Source organism: Sylvia atricapilla, chromosome 1 (genome assembly GCF_009819655.1).
Source record: "Sylvia atricapilla isolate bSylAtr1 chromosome 1, bSylAtr1.pri, whole genome shotgun sequence".
NCBI classification, from domain to species: domain Eukaryota; kingdom Metazoa; phylum Chordata; class Aves; order Passeriformes; family Sylviidae; genus Sylvia; species Sylvia atricapilla.
In genome coordinates this window covers 40,523,632-40,540,980 of record NC_089140.1, presented here as the reverse complement: position 1 = coordinate 40,540,980, position 17,349 = coordinate 40,523,632, and the positions used below count along the sequence as shown (strand labels likewise).

Here is a 17,349-nt window from a genome sequence, read left to right as displayed (position 1 = left end):
ACTTCTGTGACCTGTGCAGAAAAGCTGAAATATAAGGGAGAACTCGCAGGAACTGGAGGATCCTGAGGACTGAGCTCCAGACGGGCAGCCAGGGGAACTGGAGTCAGAGCTCCAGGAATGTAACTGCCTGCTGAGGGGGAGAAAATCCCACTTCCACAACCCGATCAGCACATTCTGCTGGCTTCACGGGTAGTGACAACAGCAGGTAAATGCTGGATCAATGCTAAGTTAACCATGCTATGCTAATGGACTAATAAAAGCAAAACACCTAAAATTTTCATTATAGCAGCAATGACACTGTAGTGACTTCTAATATGCTTGTTCTGCATTTAGGCCTTAAACAGAGAAAATATTTAAGTCTGTGAGTAATTCTGATCATGCTATTCAACTGCCCCTTTAATGTCAGTGGCTCTACTTTAGTGCTTATAATTATGCACACACTAAGCCAGTTTTGGTAGATGGATGTTTCTAAATTAGTAGCTCTAAACTCTTTCCAACAAGTCCCTTTATTTAGTCCCTTATTTAGAGGAAGGAAAAAGAAAAAAAAAAAAAGTTGGAGAATATAAGGAGAGCATCAATGACAGGTGATGATCATACGTATCAATAAAATGAAACACCACAGTTGCACCAATGCCTTTCCTCCTGGCCTCCTCCTTCTTTCTTCCCAGATTCTCCCATTTAAACCAGGAGAGAGGAAACCTAGCATCAAGTCTGAAGACATCAGAATTCCTCTGCAATCTCACCTGGTTGTAATGTGACTCAAGTAGGAGCCATTAAAAGAAAAAACATTGTTTTTTAGTGTGATCACCATGCTATCAAGTAATGACATTCACTCCCACCTCCAGCAAAAGCGAAAGGGCAATGAGCTCCCTTCCCCAAGTCTCTGCAGAGATACTTTTGCTGACAATCAAAAGCACTTAATGCATACGGATCATATTTCTCTGCACACACATTTTATGACTGGGTAATCCCCACCCACTCGAGCTTCAATGTCATGCCCAGAAATAGAGAGCTGAAGCAGCAGCCTTGAGTACCAGCAGAGGCAACCAGTTCAACTGAGCCCAACACCGGGGACACATCTTGGAAATCAGCTCCATGCCATGGCCATGGCCCAGCTGGATAACGCTGCAGGCAACATCAACCGGTATTAAATACGTAGGCATCTACATATTATAATGTTCTGTCTAAAAGCTTATTTAAATCTCTTTAATAATAATTAAAATAATTATGATTAAAATTATTAATAAATTAGCACTGCAGGGCCATGGAAGAAAGCAGGTATGACTGTGTATAACACATTGGGCTTTCATATATCAAGAGCTCAGGAAACATCCCATGGTAATTTTGCACATTTTGAGCATTGCTAAGGTTAAATAAAAAGACAAACAGGTTGATGTTATATTCTTACTGCTTTACCATACACCTCCCAGATTACCATGCACACTTAACACACATAAATGATGTAAACCAGTGAAAGATCTTCTCATACGCCTACGAAGTGCTATGTACTTTAATTATTAATTGTTATTATTATATACTTCTAATCAGGGGATAATGAGTAAACGTCCTATTCTCACACCAACCTAAGAAGAAAGAAAAAAAAAAAAAAAAAAAAAAAAAAAAGGGAAATTTACCTTTGAAATATAAAGAGCCATTTTCATTCTATTATAAGATCTTAATCCTCAGACAGAGGAAAACACTGGGGGCCTAACTCTAATTTAAGCTTAAGACATTTTATCCCTCTCAACCAGCTGAAAGGGGATGGAGAAGTGAACACCAACTACGTTCACACCAATTTTGAGGCCACAGCTATTAAAAAAAAAAAAGAAAAAAACTACTCAGTATACAGAGAATGAGGCCATACAAGAGGCTGTCTCTCAAGTAAGAGCTGCTCAGACAACAGGCACACATGGATACCTGGGTTCTCATCAATAGCCTCGGAGATGCTTTAAGGGTGGGCAGAGAGGAAGCCACACCCTACTTTGGGGGATGCTGATCGCTCAGCCCAGTAAACACTGCTACACTCCAAACCCTCTTCACTAATAAATCTCAGCCACAGCAGCCCACAGTAATTTCCATGCATATCCAATACCCCAAAATACCATCTGCAGAAAGATTATAAAATTTTCTCTACTGAAGCTGATGACATCTTCTGGCTGGTTGCCAGACTAAAAGCTTCAGGTCAGAAGAAAGCTTCCAATTCTTGTTTCCTGAGCTGCTGAGTGGATGACTGATGGCAGAAGTATGTGCTTTGCTTCTAAATGAGCAAAGGATCTGGTTTGGTAATCTCCAAGTATTAACGAGTGAAAGAAATGACTGGCAACCTAATGATGAACCCAGATATGGACCACTTGGTACAGGATCCTGGGCGATGCCAAAGTAGGGCACTGCACACCTGGTAGCAGGAAACTTGTGCCTTGCTCTGATGTTGGACCCTTCCATGGCTGGGGGCAAAGCATTTAACTTCTCTGCCTCAAGAGCCTGAAGGGGCACCACTGTCAAGACTGGTTTGAAACACCCTGACAGCATCTGTAGAAGCCTGGAAAAGAGGTTTTGCCACCGCAACCAAGCACAGGACCTCTAGAAAAAGAAAAATATATATGTATAAGCGAAATCTAAATGTTGCACTTCAAAAGAGAGCTGGAATTCAGAGCTGGTTTTGCCATTAATTTTTCACATAACCAATGCAACCAACTCATTTTTCAATTCTCATGCTTCATTATTCAGTGGCGAGTGTGTGGGAAATGAACTGGTTTGTAGATCATTCCAAGCAGCTTATTAATTTAGCATGGATGGCTAATAGGATTTGTTTTCATCTTTGAAAAATGAACGAAATTTCTCCTTTTTCATTATTTAAAAGTGAAAATATTAATGTGCTAATTCTTATCCATTCTCAGGAATGCACCCTTCCGCTTAAGCCCTACAGTTCAATTCTCGGAAACAAAGTGTCCTGTGAAACTGCACACAGCTAAGCATGAATAATGAGATACACCTTGGTCTTTCTAAGTAAGTAACCTAGAAATGCTGAACCACAATTCTCTCGGATACTAAATGAACAACGCTCCTCCTTCCAACATCCAACCTCCTTACATAAGAACAGTACTTTTCTTTCTATGGCAACCAACTACTCTTAGGTAGTTTTTCACTAGTTGCAAGCTTAGACTAAAGCATTTTCCTTCCAAAGCAAAACACTGCTTAAAAAGACAAATTTCAAATATTTTTCACATACAATTCCTTTTGGACGGGAATCACAAGCCCCAGATGCCAAGTTGTAGAGTCTCCTTTATTAGCAGCAGCTGGCTCCTTGGCAGGCTTCTGAGGCGGTCGAGCTTGTGGTTTTGGAGTGGCCTCAGAGCCTAGGATGCAGCTGGACAGCTATGCTAATGGACTAGCCAATTTGTTTGTAGTCACCTTTGGCTATCCCAGATTTGTACTCTTTTATCCACTTGAAAGGGAGGTCTTGGAAAGATTCCCTATTAACACCGATATGTTGACTTTTCCTATCATAGCTCATACTTTATATGAAGGAATGAGTACAACACACAGTCCTACATTAAAACATGCTTTATTTAAGCAATTGTGAACACACACTATCCATTTCACTCTGAATGGAGTGTTTTCCAGCTGCTAGATTCATCTAAGTGCCCAATTACAACACAATTCCCTTTGCTCCCAATTGAGAAAAATAAAATAAGACAAAGTAAATACAAATAAATTGTGCAAATAGCACTTTACAGCTCACATTAGGAAAATGCTGTTCTCTCTACACCCTACTGTACTGTACAAAGGAGTAATATTTGTGAGCTGGAGAGTTCTTACTAGCCAATTATAGAGAGGATGCCAACTTTTAGTCTGTTGATGGGATTTTGGAGCTGAGTGAACAGAAAACCTCCTATTAAGCAAAAGACAATCGTAACAGTTGAAGAGAAAGCAAAGCAGTAAGGGAAATATAAGGAAAAAAAAGAGATCAAAGCAACAGCAAGTCTCCTGCCTTTGGTTTGCTTCCTCGGTGAGGAACAGCACCAGAAGGTAAGTTGTATTTCTCATCCATAGACAGGTGGAACAGAAAAGTGAATAAAAGATGTATAAAAGTGAATAAAAGGCAACACAGACACCTCATGTATTTTAGAAAGGCTGCAGTTAAGGGAACTCGAGTTACAATTTTCTGCCCAAGTCTGTAGGACATGCACAGCTCTTGCAGAATCCAGCCACGACTATTACCTATCTCCCATTTGGCCAATGAAGGCCTGGAAGACTAAGCTTCTTTTGGGTCCTTCTCTGCATAGTCAGGTCTTTCCCTAGATATATAAGAGAAAATAAACAGATGTAAAAGAGTCTGAGTTTTCTAATCCCTCTGCGCCGTAACAAAGCCTCCTAGACTGTTTCTGTAGAAGCACCAACTCACCTCTTGGCAGCATTTTCAATTTGTATAGGAATGGCATGTGAAAACATGAGTAAACTCAGAAGATGAACACAGACAATAAGGTTCAAAGTCTATTCCCTCACAGTTCTTTCAATCAAGAAAACCAGAACACACCTCAAGAGGATTTTGATTTCTCTGAATTCCTTCCAAGGCCTTTAAAAGTGATTTGCTAGATACAAGAAGCACAATGGGTCAGAGCTGCTGGCTTACACCCTCTGTACTGCAAAATCATTGCACTACTCCAAGCAAGTCATTTAAGTTCCTTACACCTCAGTTTACTAATCTGTAATGATTCTTCCTTACCTTCTTAAGGCATAGATAATGCTCTGTGATTACTGGATGAAAGACACTACTAGGGATTGCAATATTACTTAGAGATGGGGAAAATATTATTAAAGTCTAACTTAATAACTAGAGCTAAAACTAATTCTTTTGCAGATAAAAATAATTTCTGCATACAATGATTTTGCTATTCTGTATCTAAACAGAATGAATTAAATAATTTAAAATAATAAAATACCAATCAAATTAGTTTTCTCATTAACAATGCTTTTTCATTTAAAAACAAACTTAGAATTATGTGTTCACATTTTGCTATTGTGATTAAAATGTATGCACTGAATATACTTTATTCCAAATGATATCTTTATTACACGAGGAAAAGGTGTAATTGTGTCTTGCTCGCTCTTTCATTTCACACAGGGGAAAAAAAAAAAAAAAAAAGGTCATTTAGGGAAAATAGAAATTATGAAAAAAAGCCCCAGCCTAGTCTTCCAACAGATACAGTAGGCATTCAACAGTCAGATTGAAATTGGGATTTGATGGATCAGTAAAATACTTTGAGATCTTTGCTACACAGACAAAGCTGTTGAAATCAGTAGGCTAAATACTCCTGAGGCTTACAATTCCCTTGAACCTGGCACAAAGCATTAAAGATCTGTAGAATGAAAGTACAGGCAAAATTTGGCTCAATTTTCTCTATTCCAAAATATTTCTCTTCTAAATCATGGCTGTTCAGATTTTAGCATTTTATAAATATTTACGGAGAGACAATAAAGAGAAATTCTTTATTGGGCATTAGTTGTGCAAAGTATGTTTCATTTTATACATTTTTCTGAATTAAAATCAAACAATGAAGCAAAGAAAAGGCTCCAGCAATTCATTGTTCTGGCTATCTTCAAGAGCACTGAGAGTTTAGCAGTCATTAGCCAGGGTGACATACATTAGAATCCTGAAAATCTTCTCACTAATAGTATCTCCTATTTCCAGTAAGACAGACTGAAATAATCTGCTCTACTACCATTATCAACAGGAAATTTCAAAAGCAAATTGATGCAAAGTAGCTTATTTTGAAGTGTGGTGAAGTCGAAATAATGAAGTGGATTAGAGAACATATCATTAGGAGAGTTTGAAGATCATCTCACCTGAGGATGAACGGGCCCCAGCAAAAACCAGTCCAAGAGAGGGGAATGGCACAGAAATTAGAAGCACTGTTTGCAGATGAAGAATACTCTGGCCCTGGCTGCCTGCCTGGGTTTTGGTCACTGAATAGATGTAAGAGATGCTGCAGAGCTGGCAGCTTCAGCTCTTCACCCTCTCCTGCCGACATACTGTTATACCACAGATGGAGCTACTCATCCCTCATATGCAATCTTCTGTTTATCCGCAGACTACCTGTAGTTCAGGTCTAAAATATGGTAACTTCTCTGAATTTAGGGCTTCTTACATCCAGCCAGGAGGGCAGAGTTTCATCCCTAGCATTAAAAAGCCAAGAACTAGCAACAGGAGCTGTGTCATCAAATAAATATTTTCCAGAGTGGAAAATAATCTTCACAGCCTTGTCTCCTCCCTTTTATTTCATGGCAGGAGGCTCCCATGACAGAATACTCCTGAGGCATTATTTATTTCTCTGCAAGGGAGAAGAAGAATTCTTTCTATAGATAAAGTATTTTGGCAGTTTGGCAAACTCATAAACAATAGCCTATATCCTTTGACATAAATTAGTGTTATTGCTTCATTACCCTATCCATTCATATTTTATTGATGTACTGAGACTAAATGTGAACAGACTCTAGATCTTAAAATTACTAAATCTGGGAAATCTGGACAATAAAACATTGCAATTCCTCTAATAAGAATATTTTAGAGCACAGACGAAAATATGATGGCAATTACTGTTTGTAATACAACAACTCTAAAGTAAAAAAAAAAAAAAAAAAAAAAAAAAAAAAAAAAAAAAAAAAAAAAAAAAAAAAAAAAGAGAGAGAGAGAGAAAAGAAAAAAATTAAAAAACATCAGAGGAAAATAACAGATTCAGGAAGAAATTATTGTTTATGCTTATATTTCCACACAGCCAGTTTTGGGGCTACCGTGAGCTGTCGGTCCATTTGAAGGTAAAGAACAAAAATGCAGACCAAGAGGCAGATACTTAACTTTCCTAATGTTTGCAAGAACAAACACATATTTGGTTCTGAGAAACTAAATTTACTCTCTGGGTATTTGTTTATATGTGGCAGACTAAAAGCATTTTGGAAATGAGCTGCTGCAGGCACGTGCTGCATTGCATTGCTTTTCTGTGCAGCATCCACACATACCCCGGCACCAACACTGCTGGGAGAACCTGGCTACAATAAAAGCCCCCCACATAAACCTGGATTTACAGCACAGAACAAAACTAAATGTTGGTATCATCTCTTTCCTCTCCAACTGAGAATTTGGCGAGCAGAGATCAGAAGCAGATGTGTTTTCACTCTGCAGAAAGAAAGCCTGACCAAAAAGGGCTTTTCAAGTTCCAGCCCAAGTTTCCTCAGTTTATCTTTCTTATAGAATAATTAAGCAGGAAATCTGCCACTGTTGACATAAGCACTGTTGAGATGGAGGATTCAGGGATGGGAGAGCTCCTCAGGAATGTTGCTTATCATCTCCCCATGTTACCACAGTGATCTTTTGTAGATGTGCATGGGGAAGCTCTGCCTCCTCCACCCAGTGTATATATAAAGGTGAGTTGTGCCTCCCGTCCTGTGGCCGAAAGAATTCACGGAACACAGAGTTTGGGAAAGGCTTTTCCTTTCCACAACAGCGTGGCATCATCACCACAGAATGTGGGGCATTTCACAGTAACCGGAGTACATGTTTTCTTTGAGACCCCTGGAGCTACAGTAACACACTGGTCCCAGGCAGGGTGCCAGAGGATGCCCGCAGAAGATATCACAACCCTCACCGCATTTCTGCTTCCAGTGCAAACTCATCCAGCACATTCATCACAGAAAACAGCTTTTAAAAAAATTGCTCACGCAAGTCATTGTAATTCATACATAATTCCTGACTTAGAAAGAAGAGGACACAACCAACCTTGTGAGACCGATGTAATTTCATTTCTAAGGGAGCTAGAAAGCCTTCCCAAGAGTAAGCTGATACGACGGGGCTAAGTATTTAAGTCTAGGTTAAAATTAAGGTGTCAGCCTATGGACATAGTTGGCCAAGGTGGTGCCAGTCACCTTCATGCTTCTGACAGCCCTGAATACTGTATCAAAAAAAGCCTAAGGGAGTCAGGGAAGCTGGGGTAGGGCTCACTGCAGGCAGCTGGGTGTGAAACTCCATGTTAAGAACCTCACTGTCTCATTCTAGATACCCCTCTACACTCTTAAAACCGGTTGACTGTGTAAGAGAACTTCATAATGAAGTCACCATTATACATGACCTGAGAAATTGTTTGGGCCCATGGGAAGACTGAAGGAATGGAACTCCTCAAGCCTTAACTTGGTGAGGAGCTGAATTCCAGACCTTTTACAGGTCTAAAGGATCAGTGTGATTTGAACATCACATTGCTGACGTTACTCACACACAAAACATTATGAACATGGGAAGGTGAGCAAGATAGCCCCGGAAGATTCTGGATGTCAACTATGGGCTTTAAATCATAAGCTAAGGAAGATGAATAAGCACTCTCCACTTTTGTTACGGGAGATTCTGATACCTTATCAAATCTCCATTTCTTTAGATTTCATGTGGCAGACTTGGGAGGTAGTATGGGAAAAGCTGTTTAATTTTATTTGATTTAACAAACATCTAATATAACTCACAATTAAAATATCTTCCAGACATCAATCAAATCCACTTGAGGCAAAATTTACTAAATAAACTGGATAATTAATGCAAAAAAAAAATAGATAACATCTTTATTCTATCTTTGGAATTCTCAGAATTGCACCCAATTTATTTACAGACTTTTTTTCCCTTAAAATTCAGTTTTCTGTGAATTTTATTGGTTTTGAGAATGAACTTACTTAAGTGTGCTGAACCTATGAAACAAAATATTGCCATACTTTTGTTTCCATTCAAACTCTTACAAGGAAGTCATATGTACCTTAGGCTGAATTGAAGCCTGAGCACCAAACTGCCAAGATACACCCTATACTCACACCAAATGCAGAATGAGGCAAAGGTCCTAATTGATCAGCCCACTCACAGGGGTATTTGGCCATTTGTCTAAGCAGAACGCCACAGCAGTTAATGCCCAGAGTGCACTTTGTTGCCATGACTTGACTCACAGAACTACTGAATGACAGAAATTTTGTAGGTTTTTTGTAACTAGTGAGATTCTGGCATGCTTTTCCTACAATGCAAATAAAAACTATGAAGCTTTTTCTCAAAGGTAAAAATAACTTCAGAATGCCCATTTGGCTTCAAAAATAGTGAATCTGAATATAGGTAAAACTTCCCTGCTGCTTAGATATGCAAAAGACTCGTCACTTCTAAAACTGCAATCCAGTATTATTCAGTAAGTCCTTTCCCATCTAATTCCTATTTCTTTCTTCAATGTGTCCCCTACCTCTGATTTTAAGCAGTTCTCAGAGCAGGGGTGGGATTTTAGAAGATCTACATTTACTATGGTATAACATACAGACCTGCATTACTGTGGTCTTCCCATTTCTTCAACAACACATTGTTCCACCATGCAAGTCCGAATTTTCAAATGTCACTTGACTCATGCACTCAGAAATGTTGACTCAGTTATTAACTATCCACACAAAACTAGCTTTCATTTTGATAAAGGCAACCTACTCTCCTTTTTTCTGGTATGCTTAGGATGTCTCATAGTGCAGAAATTTGATTTCAACGCGACAACTTGCTTTTTCTCAGCTCCCCAAAATCATCGCTATTTCCTGCTAAATGTTGTGGCACGAAGAGCCAAGTGTCTTGCTAACAGACACAGAGTCAGCTGAAGATGTTCTGCCTAAACCATTTTGGGCTCTGTGCCATGTGCTTTTCCATACTGTGCGATGTGACAATACGAAGAACCTGAACTTCTGCGCTCAGAGGTGAGGAGCTTTGCAATGTGGGGACGCAGCTGCTTCGTTACGCATCTGTGTAAAATCCAATGCACCACGAACTGGGATAATGAGGTGCTCCTGTTGCAAGCAATAGGAATTCAGAGTAACGGGGTACATATGTTACATTCCTGAAGCAAACCACCATCTCTATTTACTGTTTTTCATCCAAATTATATATTTCCTGATAAACACAAGATTAAATTTCCTTCTGCGCTGCAACACTGCCTCCAATCTCTTCTGTTCGCTTTCTGGCTTTTTGACCTTTTAATATTCTTCATTCACACATGATTTATTTTTTAAGTCGGCATTTTTTTCCTCTGGAAAGAATATGTATTTGAAGTAATTTCAAATGTTAAACCAGGATAAGCAAAGGAAGAAAGAAAATCTCCTTAATACATTTTCTTAATAAATGTTGTACCATGCTTTAGAATTGAAGCTTGAAGAATTATGGCATGTAACAATAAGGTTTATATTTCAAATCAGATACATATAAATATTCTAAATATTTTAATACCACTTAATGCCTCTGTCATAGGCTCATGTGCACAAAATGTTGTCAGGAAAAAAAAAAAACCCAAATGGTTCAAATCTAAAATGAAAAATAATTTACATTAGAAAAACCAAACCAGAATGGAGAAGAGTGGCAACTACAATACTTCTAGCAAGAATTACAACGTTTGTAATAGTAATACACAATGTTACCAGGTGGAGCAGAAAGATAAATTGGTTAGGAATACCAGTTTGTCTACAGACATGTTTGCAGCAAAAGGAAAACTAAAGAAACGATTTGCCCACTGCTCAACAGGACAGGAGACGAGTGACAAAGGACAGATGAAAGCACTTGGTGCTTTCTTTGCCTCAGTCTCCACTGGCAAGGTCTGCTGCCAGTCCTCTTGGCTGTCTTCCCATAGTAATAGGGCCTGGGGTGAGAAGAGCTGCTGAGGAAGAGGAGCATTAAGTCAGAAACTCCTCCAGGAAGCCAGTGAGAGGTTACTGAACCAAGCTGTAAGGGAGCCGGCTGGTGTCACCCAGAGGCTGCTCTCTTTTATCTCTGCAAGGCCATAGCAACCAGAGGCCACGAGGATGCTCCTGAGTCTGGAAAAAAAAGCGAACATTACATCTGCCTTCAGAAGAGGGAGCATTTGGGGGCCATCAGGTTGGCATAGCTAAAGAGAAAAGCCTTATAGGTGCTGTGTCTAAGCATGTGAGGGACAAGAGCATACAGCAGGGATGAGCAAACAAGGCAAACAAGACTTGGCCAATTTGCTCAACTCCTGCATTGGGACAAGCAGCTCCAAAGATCAGGGGAGAGTAGTAGATGTTGCTTGCCTGGACTTTAGCAAGGTTGACAATGTGGCACTGTCACAACAAGCTGGATGACAGGAGAGAGTGCACCCTCACCAACGCTGCAAGTAACACCAAGGTGGGAGGAGTGGTTGGCCAACTAGAGATAAGGGCTGTCCGAAAATATTACTGTCTATCCGATGCTACAAAAAAGAACTATTCAGTACAAAACTCCTTCACCTCAAGCATTATGTATGCTAAAAGCTCTCCAGGTTTACTTACAGAACAAATGAGTACTAAGTGATTTGTGCAGGTACATCCTATAATCAAATTCAACTGCACAAAAAGGATTTACTAAAACTGAGACATCTGAACTATTTCCTTTGACCTCAAGTTTAGTTCATTTGCTAAAGTCGTTATTAAACAACAATGTTCCACACAGCAATGTTCAACAGCAGTAGTATTTACATTAATGCAATATCCCTGGATTAAAGGAATTAGAAATACTGAATAACTTGTTCCTCAGCTTCTTTGAAGATCTACAGTGCAGACTAAGGAAACACTCTCTAAGAAAAAGCAGCACTGATTTAAGGGCAGTCTGGTTCTCAAACATATGAAATTAAATAAATTGAAAAGTCTTCAAAAATCTCTGAGACTAAAAGTTATGCAATTAATGCCACTACCAGTTGCTATCAGATAATCAAAATTCAATCTGGGTAAGATTTTACATTACATGTATGCACAGTTATAACAAATTGATTTTTTTTTCTTTTTACCTTTAAATCATCTTCTCAAAAGGGTGAATGGAATCTGACTCCTTCAGTCATATCAAGGCATAGATCCCAATTGGGCAGCGTACTCTGCCCAGGTACTCAGAGTATCTAGGTTCAATGTCAGACACAAAGTGTCACAAAATAGATCTAAAGGGCTAACTGCGGCCTCAGGTTTGGGGAATTTGGTCCAAGAAAATTAAAAAAAAACATCTGCAATGGGACAGTGAAAGACAGCAGCACAAATACTGCAGGTCTTCCAGGTGAGTCAGAGGACAACTTCAGGATTGAGTCCTAGTCACAATGAACCAAACTATCACTAAATACAGTAAAGGCTGGGGTCTTGTGGAAACCACATCATATGCAATCAAGTGTTTAAATGACCATGTGCCAATGACTACTCACAGAGAATCCAAATTCAGCCTTAGGAAGAATTCCAACATTTCCTAAAATCTGACTCTGACTATATAATCTTAACTTCCCCTGACAAAATTAGCAGAGCATGATAAAAGAAGTTGAGACTTAGCTTCTGTAACAAACAACCCATTTGGGAAAACAAAAGGCCTACCTAGCGAAAAGATTTACATTTGGGTGTTGCTAATAACATGAGGGAACATCTTAGGAAATGGCATGAGAAATGCAAGCAGAGAGTAAATATCCCCAGAACATTTCTCACTTCTCAACTTCCTAACCAGATGTTGTATGCAGATAATCATCCTACATCTTCTGTGATTTGACCCATTAGACTTTAGTCCTCTAAAAACTTCCTAGTGGGAATCAGTTTTAGAATTAGATTTTATAATAAAAACGAAAAGAATCTGCGTGCTTTAAATCTGCCACCAAAAAAAAAAAGTGTAATTGATGCTGCTTGCCCACACTCGTGTTTCACAAGAAAAATTTTGCAGTGGTTCTTTTTCCACCTTCTTCCTACCATTCTGAACATTTTATGTAAAACATTTTATCCCATGTCTCATGTGGACAATTCTCAAACACATGAGGAGGTGGCAGCCACACAGTCAGGGGGATTGCTATCACATCTTTTGCAAGTAAATAGAAACACTGTTAACATGATGATGCATTTGGCAAAACAGGGAGACAGACTACTAAAAGCACTGGATGTTTTCAATGCACTTTTAAAAACAAATGTCTATATTTAAAAATGTTTTTTTCACAGGGATTTCTCTTAAAAGAAAAAAAAAAACAGGGAATCCTAGGGAAAAAAAATTATTGATACCTGTAACTCTGCTCCTGTTAAATATCTCTGTTATCCCTCATATGCCTAATATTTTATTTGAAATGGCTTGCCACTAGATTTCCTTTTGCGAACCCTGAGCTAATGCAGTTCTTGCCAGGCAAGAAGTCTTTCAATGATAGAAACAACCATCTATCAGGCTATGATATATTTCACTGAGGTCCATTTACCATTACAATTCCCTCATCCTACCACCCCCAACAGTTCAAATGCTGCTGCAGAGAAAAAATAGTTACAGCATCATTGCACCTCTGGGAAGGACCAAACAGAGCAGGTTTCCCTGCTCCCATCTCAGGTCTTGAGACCTTACCCTGCTCCAAAGACATCTGCAACAGCCCCTGTAGCTAGCAGACCTTCAGTGATGGTCTGGCAAAAAATTTAAAAGTTCCTTTGCAGGCTGTACACTGAGGGCTTCTGAGCCACAAGTGGCCTCCTGCATCTCCTACCCCTTCTTTCCCTTCCCCCTTCTAAACATCATCAGCTGTATGAAGATGACTCAGAACATCTGGAAAGACAGCGTCTGTTCAGGCTCTGATGGCAAAATGGGGAAATACAGGTGAGGGTCAATCTGCAGAGTGATTCCTGCAATTCAGCACCGGAGCTCTGAAAAAATACAGCAATGGCTGTAAAATTTCATATATGCATTCACTGCATTTCTCAGTGCCCATATCCTACATTTATTCACCAAAGCAACAGCTTTTCTTTTCTGGTTAATGCTTTCTACAGTCCTCAGTAATTCTTCTGCAGGAAGCTATTAGTACATTATCACTAGCCAGGAAAACAAGACGTTGAAACACTCTCCCCAGCACTCCCTGCTAGGAGTGCCATGGAGAAGGATGGCACAGGGCAGCCCGGCTTCCCTCAAAGCACTGCCACCCTCCCCATGCCTGAACTGCCAGGTTTCTGCAGTGACAGTCTGCAAGGCTAAAATTAGCCAGCAGCACCTTCCCTTGCACCTCATCACATGGTAGGAAACAAACATAAATAGGGAAATACAATATGTTCCTAAAGGTGGAGTCGGAGTACTTTCATCTCCATAACAGTTTAGTAAAGGACACTTATACAAGCAGCTTCTATAATGTCTCATCTGTTACTTGCACTGTCATTTGCTTTCTGCATAGTGCTAAAGACAACCACCTCCAAATGTGCTCCTTCCGAACCATTTCTGGCCTGAATCAAACTACTTAATGTCTGTGCTACACACAAATTGTTTTATTAAGCAGCACTGTGTTATCAGATGCCTATTTATTCTTGCACCCTTCTGCATGGTAAACACCACCCATTCAGTAGATTCATCTCTTTGGCAGCTATTGCACATTTCACCCTGGAGTATCCCAAACTCTTTTGCGGGCCACATCTCTCCCTCCTGCACTACTGCGGTAAAGCTGATTGAAGGCTGCATGACAGAAAGGACCAGGTCATGTTTCTCTTTTTTTTTTCCCAAACAGTGCCATGCAGGTCTTAATAGCCATGCAAAGCAGCCACAGCTCTTCCTTTTAGAAATGTTATCGAGAGCACTCACAAAAAATTAGGTGTACTGAAGTCAATTTGCAGATTCAAACATAATAAAGGGCAGAACTGAATCTGCTGAAGTTGCATCACAGTCTGCATATGAAAAGAAAATGTAGCCAAGTTATTAACTCAGTTAGGACTTTTATTTCTCCTGCATAAGGGACGCATAAATCGTCCTTTGCACATATACAAAGCCCCAGACATACGTCACAGTGTTACATAACATGACACAGCATACAACAGGAGGGCATAGAGTTAATGAGATTCAACTTACAGAGAGCTCTGACAACCTGCTTCTAAAGCTTCTCATCACCTCGCTGGCTCAGCTCTAGCACACATCAATCAACTACCTCATGTACTCCTCTTCTTGTGTGACATGCCTGTGGCTGAGGAAAAGTGGCTTCTCCCTGAAGCAAGGTTCTGGCTTGGCCACAAATTCCCAAGGCAGCACCCACGATGTGCTTGAGCCACAGCTATGTCAGCAGATCTGAGGTAGGGAGAGACTGAGATTTTGGGGATGTTTTTTGTTTTAAATCATCGGGGATCTGACTACTTCTTTTTAGTATCCTTAATTACAAACATAGTTATTTTGGTCCTAAAATGTTCTGAGCTTTTATAAAATTAGCCACAGCATTTTACTTGAAGATGCCCTGGCAAAGGGTAGTTCCACAGGCTAGCAGCCTACTTGCTAAAATAGCATTTATTTAACATCAGCTGCTCACTTGATCACAATAATATTTGTCAGTTTACACTTGACTTCAAATTTAAAAACATCTTTAAAAAAACAGACCTCTTGATTAGCAGTTCTCACCCAACATCAGAAGTTGGTGAACTGACCTTGATGTTTAATAAAATCATTTCTGCCAATAAAAGGGAATTCAAAACAAACACAAAAACCCCTCCCCTGACACAATTGCTAAGGAACAAACGAGGCCATCACCATTGATTCCTCTCAAGCCATTTATCAAACTACTGGCAAGAAAAAATAAAGCCCAGCTTCATTACAAACAGAACAATAAAGAAAAAGAAGGTTGAATATAAAGGAAGTAATGCTCGCAGACAATAGATGAGTTTAAACTATTTTTTTACGGTATTTTTTTGTCAGTAGTCCAGGCACCAGGTTTTTTCACTGCACTTAAAAATTACCAACGAAAGTACTAACAAAATTATGCAGAGCTGTTTTTCTGATTATGTGTCATGACTTTGAATTTCAATTGCTTCTTGAAATATTTCATTATTGATCAGAGCTTTTTAAAATATACATACAACATTCATTAATGAAATCAGGGCAGGACAAATCACTTTTATCTTCATAAGCAGTAGCTGGTCTTACTCAAACAAATACCCAAATTAGCTCACTTTTGCTGCCTGTGTTCCCAGACTATCATTCCTATTTACAGATTTTTAGAATGAGCTCAGCTTTTTTGAAAAACAAAAGAAAAACCAAGTCCTACCGAAAAGAAAAAACCAACACTTAGAAAGAATTCTCAACATTTTGTCCAGCATAAGCCCCCAATTTCTGTATTCTGCAACCATGGGCTTCCAAGTGCCCTGGCTGCATTTATCAGCTACGGCTGGCATCAGAAGATCAGCTCCCTTTGCCGTCCCACACAGGCCAAGAGACAGCCACCTCTCCCACAGGGTTATGGCCCAAGGGTTTGCTCTTGTCATCACCAAGGAGAGACAGCCCTGACACGCAAGGACCACCACAGTCCCCAGGGCAGACAAGTTTCTTAAGCAGGGAGGAGATGCTGGGCAGAAGAGCACAGAAGTCCCACCAAGAAGGGGATGCAAACCCTCAGGATCGCAGCGCAGCATCACTCAGCAGCAGGCCACTGCCTTGCAGCAGCACTTGAACCCTTCTTCCTCACTCTGTGATGGAGTGGAAGCTCTCAGAAATGAATGTGGACAGTGCTGTTGGCACGTTGTATCAATTAATACATTTTAAAATAAATAATACCAGTTGTGTGACAAGGCTGGAAAGTGATTACCAAGATGCCTCATAAATCAGTATCAATTTGCCATACTTTGAATTTAAAGCAATTGAAGCTATAAAAGGAGAGCCTTTTATTAAGGAAGGTAAAATTGGCAGGACAGAAGCTCTCTCGACATCTAGTACCAATATTAACACTTGCACACTAAGTGAGGTAGTGGGATAATTACCCTTTCTGAAGATCTGGAGTATTGGTTATATTAGCAGGTCAATTTTCTCAATTTTCTAAGCTCCCTTGCAGTGATCCACCGACGGCCAGCCTCCCTCTGACAGTTTATCCAAATAACTGACACTATTGCTGTTATCATTAGAATAGCTTTTATTCAAGCTGCCATTGTTTAACAGCCATGGTCTGTGTATATGAAAAGAAAACCCATTAAAACTCATTTCAAAGATCTCTGTTAGCCCAGGAAATATTTAACAGCAGCAGTAGCTATGCAACAAGAAGGTTAAGCCAGTTAGTGTTTGTGACAATTGCACTTAGCCATTCTATCTAATGGCAAGAACATCTTTGCATTTATCAAGGGAACAGATTTAGTAAGAAACTACACACAGCAAGAAATAAATGAGAGATGCGGGGAAAACTCGTATTATTGTGGCATCTGCTAGAGCTATTTTAGAATGGTGTCCCCCTGTGCTGCTCCACTGATGGGCTTGTGAGTATTGAGTAAAATTAAAATCTGTTTCTCTGGCACTTGTAAATAGGCCACAAAAACTTAACATGTCTTAGGTTTTGTTTTAGTTTTTATGTAGTCCCGTAATTTTCTACCTTCATTTAGAAA

General features: G+C 39.6%; 1 protein-coding gene across 5 annotated transcripts in view; it reads right to left on the bottom strand.

Annotated features, from left to right (window-relative positions):
- The window catches only part of RBMS3 (RNA binding motif single stranded interacting protein 3), a 699,644-nt gene that overhangs the window by 345,978 nt on the left and 336,317 nt on the right, over positions 1-17,349 (bottom strand). The window lies entirely within an intron of this gene.